A 7,816-nucleotide genomic window follows, 5' to 3' on the forward strand; every position below is an offset into this window, starting at 1 on the left:
CAGGGCCAGCGTGGAGGACGCAGCCCGGCCCCCAAACCCGCTCCACCGCGGGCCGCCCAGGGTCCTCCGGCTTCCCCTCTGTGCCCCCTAGGCGTCCCTGGGCTCGAGGGGAATAAAGCAGACTTTGAAGAATAGGACTCCTTGAGTACTCAGGTCCCTTCAAAAGTGTCTACATTGTTCCTGTTTTTCCCAGTGCAGGTCAACTAGCCCAATCTCAAAGGTTGTAATCTCTCAAATGCAGCTGAATGGGCAGCAGTTTCAGCCTAAAGATTTCTTTCTGTGCCATATCCCTCTGCTCATACCAGTTCATTTCTTCGCAAAGCAACCCTGCACAACTTCTCAGGACATGGGCATAAGAGCAAGCTTCTCACACAAACTGCTAGCCCAGTCCAAGCAAAGCTCTTTCTACTCTCATAGTCCAAACCTCACAGTCTATAGTTCTTACTGCATTCAGGTCTTTCACCTCTAACCAGAACAGTTCATCAAGCTGTACTTAAAGCACTGCAAGGCATCTCTTAGCCCAAGGTTTCAAATACTTCCATATTCCTCTTGAAAATTAGCTCCAAAAGGCCAAAGCCACACAGTCAGGTGTCTAGCAGCAATCCCACTCCTCGGTACCACTTTACTGTTCCAGTCCAGTTCTCATTGCTGGTAGAAATCACCCAACCAAGAGCAGCTTCTGGGAAAGAGAGATTTATTTTGGCTTACAGGCTCGAGAGGGAGCTCCACAATGGCAGGAGGAAATGATGGCATGAGCAGAGGGTGGATGTCACCCCCTGGCAAAAGTAAGGTGGGCTATGGCAACAGGAGGGTGTGCCAAACACTGGCATGGGGAAACTGGCTATAGCACCCATAAGTCTGTCCCCAACAATACACTGCGCCTAGCAGGCATTAATTCCCAAATCTCTATCATCTGGAAACCTAGCATTCAGGACACCTAAGTTTATCGGGGACACCTGAATCAAACCACCACAGGAGGTGAGGCAGCAGGATCAGAAGTTCAAGGTCATCTTTGGCTATACAGCAAGTTGGAGGCCAAAAAGAATACCTCTCAAGTGCTGGGAGTGTGTGCACATACCTGGCTTACATCCCCCTCTTTTTTTTTTTTTTTTTGTTTGAGGTAAGGTCTTGCTAGTCTAGACCAGGCTGACCTGGACTTCACTCTGTAGTCTAGGGTGGTCTCAAACTCATGGCAATCCTCCTACCTTTGCCTCCTGAGTGCTGAGTGCTGGAATTAAAGGCATGCACCACTGTTGCAGTCTGGTTCACATTGCTGGTAGAAATCACCCAACCAAGAGCAGCTTCTGGGAAAAAGAGGTTTATTTTGGCTTACAGGCTTGAGGGGAAGCTCCATGATGGCAGGGGAAAACGATGGCATAAGCAGAGGGTGGACATCACCCCCTGGCCAACATAAGATGGAACACAGCAACAGGAGGGTGGGCCATAGCAACAGGAGAGTGTGCCAAACACTGGGATGGGGAAACTGGCTATAAAGCCTATAAGCCCACCCCCAACAATACACTCCCTCCAGGAGGCATTAATTCCCAAATATCCATCAGCTGGGAACCTAGCATTCAGAACACCTAAGTTTATGGGGGACACCTGAATCAAACCACCACATTCCGCCCCTGGCCCCCATAAACTGATAATCATACATGATGTAAAATACAATGCTTTCAGTCTTACTTTAAAAGTCCCCATAGTTTTTATCAATCTCAATGATGTTCATTTATCCCCATAATTCAAGATCTTTTAACTGAGCCATAATACCAAAACATAACCTCAAAAAACCCATAATGGCACAGAATAAATATTCACACTGCAATAGATGGCATTGGGCATAGCAAAGAAACATTCAACCAATACAAGATTTAAAACAACCAGGGCAAACATCAAACTCTGTAGCTTCAAGTCCAACAACTCTACCCAGTGACAAGTCTTCAAGTCTGATAATTCTAACCAGCAACAAGTCTCTGGCATTTCAATTCCGCCCCTCCAGCTAGGCTACTCACAGTCCTGGGAAACTTCATCGGGGCCGGCAGCTCCTCGGCAGCCATCTCATGGTCCCGGCATCTCCACTGGGTCTCCACTGCAAGCCACGGTTCATCTTCATGGCCCCATGGGGTCTCTATGCAGGCAACCAGCAAACCTGCTTCACACTGCCCATGGCCATTTCCAAAACACAAGACCGTGTTGCAAACTCAATGACCCTCTTTCCAGCATTTCTTATACTCCACAATACCAGGTAGGGTGCCAATTTGTTAATCCAGGGGGGAATAAAGCAGACTTTGAAGAACAGGACTCCTTGAGCACTCAGGCCCCTTCAAGAGTCTACATTCTTCTTGTTGCCCCAGAGCAGGTCAGCTAGCCCAGTCTCAAAGGTTGTAATCTCTCAGTTGCAGCTGAATGGGCAACAGTTCACCCAAAGATTTTTCTTTCTGTGCCATATCCCTCTGCTCACACCAGTTCATTTCTACGCAAAGCAACCCTGCACAACTTCTCAGGACATGGGCACAAGAGCAAGCTTCTCACACAAACTGCTAGCCCAGTCCAGGCAAAGCTTTTTCTCACCCTCATAAGCCAAACCTCACAGTCCATAGTTCTTATTGCATTCAGGTCTTGCAGCTCAGACCAGAACAGTCCATCAAGCTGTACTTACAGCACTGCAAGGCATCTCTTAGGCCAGGTTTCAACTCCTTCCACATTCCTCTTGAGAATCAGCTCCAAAAGGCCAAAGCCACACAGTCAGGTGTCTAGCAGCAATCCCACTCCTCGGTACCACTTTATTGTTGCAGACCGGTTCACATTGCTGGTAGAAATCACCCAACCAAGAGCAGCTTCTGGGAAAAAGAGATTTATTTTGGCTTACAGGCTTGAGGGGAAGCTCCATGATGGCAGGGGAAAACAATGGCATAAGCAGAGGGTGGACATCACCCCCTGGCCAACATAAGATGGAACACAGCAACAGGAGGGTGGGCCATAGCAACAGGAGAGTGTGCCAAACACTGGGATGGGGAAACTGGCTATAAAGCCTATAAGCCCACCCCCAACAATACACTCTCTCCAGGAGGCATTAATTCCCAAATATCCATCAGCTGGGAACCTAGCATTCAGAACACCTAAGTTTATGGGGGACACCTGAATCAAACCACCACAACCACCATGCCTGGCTTCATATCCTCTTTGTAGCAGAAGCAATTTGTGTTGTGTTTCTGTCTCTTAACGTCAAGGGTCCTGTGAAACACAATATTGATGAAAAAGTCTTTATAGATGAGGTGAGTCAGAAAAGAAGAAATTTTCCAGGGATACCAGATTAGAAGAGAGGCAGAGGTTGGGGAACTGCTACCACCTCAGGGTCCCTGGAGGCGCAGAGAGGACTGGAGGGATGGTGAGAACCCATCAGACCCGGCCTTGCTTGCAGTATCTGAGAAGAGTGGGAAGCCAACAAGGAGATTAGATAGTAGTATTGACCAACTGAGCTTGTATTTCTGTAGTTTTGAGTACTAAATTTTCTTTGTTTGCTATTTTACATAAATCTCAGTAAAATGTCTTTCACTAAGTAAAAGGCAGCATCTTTAGATACAAGGAATTAAATTAAATTGGCACAGTCCAGAACAAAAATAATAAAAAAAACAGTAGCTCCCTTATCTTTATCCTTTGCTTGTCATGGGCTAATGAACACAAATTAAAACAAGTGAGTCTTCCTCGGTTCTGAGACAGAAGAGGAAAATTTCCCCATATTCAAATGTATTTAAACAACCAGTTATATAAATCTAATTATAAAGCCAATCTTCAGCAGGTCTTGGGGTGGCATTACCCAACATTGCGGAAAGTTGAACATTATTAATTAAACCCAATCATATCTTTAGAAAGAGAATTAGTATTTTTTTAAAAGACCAATTTCATTTTATTATAAGCCAATTTCATTTAACACCAGAATCATCCAGCAAAAATATTGTTAACCATTCATGAGCTTGTTGTGGTATATAAATCAGTAAGATTATGGTACACATTAAAAACCATGAGGTAGCTACTTAAAGATAAGCTATTAGGTTTGCCCTTTCTCCTTTCTTCTTGCAAGCCAAGATCATTTTTGTTTTAGGGATGTACTTTAGGATTCTTCAGATACTACATCAGTGTCTCCTCTCCCCAGATGAGGCCTTTGCTTCTGTTGTCTGTAAAGAGAGTGCAGCTGCTTGACTTATGTTCTGCCCGAACAGACCATGGAGATCTGGTCTAATCTTGTACTTGTCTCTCTTCACCACAGAGTGTCACTGGACATATTTCTGAACAAAAATCTCAACATCGCCCATTTTTACTTCACTCATTTTTTTTGCTAACATTGTGAATATTACCAATCTGAAGCTGAATATTCTGTTTCTGTTTTATTGTTGTTATCTCCTTTATTGGGGGTGAGTCTTAATACATAGCCTTGGCTGGCCTTGAACTTGCCACATAGAACAGGCTGGCCTTGAATTTACAGCAGTGCTCTTGCTTCAGCCTTTTGTGTGCAGGGATTACTGGCATGTACCATTATGCTGAGCTTCAAAGTTGAATTTCTGAAAGCCATTCAGAAGAAAGGATCCGAGAGAACATAATAAGAGACAACATGGCAGTTGACATCTACTCCAGTGCTAAAATGAAGCTCAGAGGATGCAGGAGGCTGCTAAAAAGTGGATATTCTCAAGGTCATGCCAACTGAGTATGAACGTGCTCACTAAAGAACATTTGGCTAAGAAGTGACCATGGAGTGCTCAGCAGTGAGGCATCTCTATCACACCCTCCAATGCCCAGGGTCTGTTGTGGAAGAGGTAGCAGAAAGAATGTTAAGAGTCAGCTTGCCAAAGTGTGGTGGCACACACCTTTAATCCCAACACTTGGGAAGTGGAGGGAGGTGGATTGCTGTGAGTTTGAGGTCACCTTGAGACTACAAACTGAATTCCAGGTCAGCCAGGGCTAGAGCGAGACCCTATCTCAAAAAACAAACAAAAAATGCAAGAACCAAAGGAAGGGTAGGACTGTTTCGTTTACAATGCAATACTCCAGATACCAAGTGGCCTTAATATTCATGGTCTCACAGTGCCTGACACTACCTATAGAAGACCTCCATAATAGGAGGGAAAACGTTGACATCAAAATAGAGATAGAAAGAAGAAGGGATTCAAAAGAGAGGGAGAATGGGGGTGGGGTGAGAATTTTTATGGTTTGTTGTCTATACTTAGGTAGTTGTCAATAAAAAGTTTAACAAAAACCTATCTGGCCACTCTGTGAAGCCAAAATACCATCTGGTCATTCTATGAAGCCAACTTCTTTCTTCTCCTTCAGGTTGGCTGTGAGGTGGCAGGAGGCTTCAATGCAGAAAATCAAGGCTGATGCTTGAGAACCTTCCTCTAGGCCCTTTGTTCCTAGCCAGTCTTTCCCCTTCACTGGAATCTATCCTTTCATTACCAGGCCTGGCTCACCAACACAGGCATGTAGCAAGTGGTACTGAGTCATTGTCCTAGGATCACAAAGGATAGTTTACAGTGTAGCAGATCCTTTTTTCTTTCTTTTATTTTTTTGAGTCAGGCTGGCCACAACTTGATGTGTAATCAAGGATAATCTTGAACTTCTGATCCTCCTGTTTCTACCTCATGAATGCTGGGCACCACAGCACACCATACCTGGTTTATATAGTCCTGAGGATTGAAGCCAGGGCTTTGTGTATGATAGGTAAACATCCCATCATCTGAGCTATATCCCCAAATCAGTCGTTATTCTTTTCTGAGTATAAAGGTCTGACGTTGAGTTGATCCAGAAATACCTGATATCCTGACTTTCTTTTTTGAGGGAGAAGACACTGCTAAAGTCTTGATGAGGGCCAGTCTACCAATTATACAGCTCTTGGTCTAAAACCCAGGAAGTTAGGCTGTTCAAATTCTTGCCAATAAACTTAGGGACAACCTGTCTCAGGTGGCAGGCTTCTAGGTAGGTCCTGATGCATTATAGGAAAGGTGAGTGGCAGCTGCAGGTCCTGAGCTGAACTGAGCTGTCCGTCTCTTCAGGTTGCTCTAACATGCAGTTGGAGATCCCATGGCTGCAACCAGCCATAGCCCTTGGAAACATGCTGATATCCTGCCTTTTATTCCAGCTGCTCAGTCTGGACTTGTCCAGGTTTCTCCTGACAAGAAAGAGGGCCACCCTGGAAAACCCCTCAGCGTTTTCCTCAGAGCACTCCCTATTGAACTGCTAAAGGCAAGCTAATGACAAGCAGTTTCTGCCAGGAGCCCGGGTATGATGTCACCAACTATAGCAAGCAGTGGAAGTGAATTCATCTGTTTTTAGGTTGCTTCTCTAGGAAAGAGCTGGTATCCTCAGTGCCTGAGGGACATTCAAGTTGCTGTCTGAGGAGCTGATGTTGGCCCATCCCGGAGGCCTGTGATGTAATGTGATCCAGCCACATCTTCTCACATAACACTAGAGATTGTCAAGAAGTTATTCAAAGTTGAGTTTATACATAAGAAAAATCAGATACTGGGGCTGTGGATATAGCCTGGTTGGTAGAGAGCTTGTGTAGCATGCACTAACCCTTAGGTTTGATCCTTAGCACCAAATAAAACTGGTGTAATGGTTATGTTTGTTATCCCAACACTCTGGAGGTAGAAGCAGGAGGATCAGAAGGTCAAGGTCATCCTTGACTACTTAGCAAGTTTGTGGTCAACCTGGGATACATGAGACCATATCTCAAAAAAAAAAAAAAATCAGGTACCCTTCTGGATATGGCTAAATGAAGAGGTTGGCAAATCCTCTTGGCAAAAATATAAATATTAAAGTGGACAAAATTGTAACAAGAAAATAAAACCTTTAAGGTTCTAGAAATTGATTAGAGATAGCAACATTGATAAATGTTTGCTCTTAATAAATCACTTAGACCTGTGGCAATCTACAGCTGTATTAGTTACTTATTACAAATGTGGAATGAGTTACTCAAAAACATAGGTACTTGATGGGCGTGGTGGTGCATGCCTTTAAACCCAGCACTCTGGAGACAGAGTTTGAGGCCACCCTGAGACTAAATAGTGAGTTCTAGGTCAGCCTGTGCTATAGCAAGAACATCCTTCAAAAAATTTTAGAAAAGAACCCATAGCCATTCAAAACAATGAATATTGGTCATCTCACACTCTGGCACAGGGAGTGACTCAGAGTGTGCTGCGACTCAGGTCTGTCTAGGGCTGAGTTGAGCCAGTGGTCAGGCCTGTGATCTCATCTGAAGGCATCTCCTCATTGCTGAGGCCTCCCCCTGTTCTATACTTTGTGAGGTTCTCCACAGGCCCACCTTATAACACACAGTTAACAACCCAAGGGAGAACTCAGCATCTAGAATCGGAGATGGAAACTGCAGTCTTATTTTTCAAAGTATGAATCTTAGGGCTGGGACATGACTAAATGGGTAAGAGTGCCTGCTGCACAGCATGAGGGAGTGAAGGGACCTGATTAGCTCTGAGTTCAATTCCTCAGCACCCAAGTAAACAGCTGGTTGTGACCACAAATTCCTACAACCCTAGTGCAGTGGAGAATAGAGACAGAATACCTGGGGCTCACTGCTAAGGCAATCTGTCTGAAAAAGTAGATCTGAGTTCAGTGAGAGCCTCTATCTCAAGGAAACATGTGGATGAGTGAAACAAGAACAAATGACATTATCCTTTAACCTCCATGTGGTGCATGTGGCGCCCATGCATCTGCATGCACCACACACACATACCACACCACACATATACACACTATGTATGTATGTATGTATGTATGTATGTGAATCATGTGAGTTCAGGATGGCATC

General features: G+C 44.7%; 1 non-coding gene across 1 annotated transcript; it reads right to left on the reverse strand.

Annotated features, from left to right (window-relative positions):
- Positions 1-5,980: 5,980 nt before the first annotated feature.
- On the reverse strand, positions 5,981-6,109 carry LOC123461930. Its single transcript, XR_006637975.1, has one exon. It is a non-coding gene; the product is annotated as a small nucleolar RNA SNORA44 (small nucleolar RNA).
- Between the last annotated feature and the right edge of the window lie 1,707 nt (positions 6,110-7,816).

Source organism: Jaculus jaculus, chromosome 6 (genome assembly GCF_020740685.1).
Source record: "Jaculus jaculus isolate mJacJac1 chromosome 6, mJacJac1.mat.Y.cur, whole genome shotgun sequence".
Taxonomy (NCBI): domain Eukaryota; kingdom Metazoa; phylum Chordata; class Mammalia; order Rodentia; family Dipodidae; genus Jaculus; species Jaculus jaculus.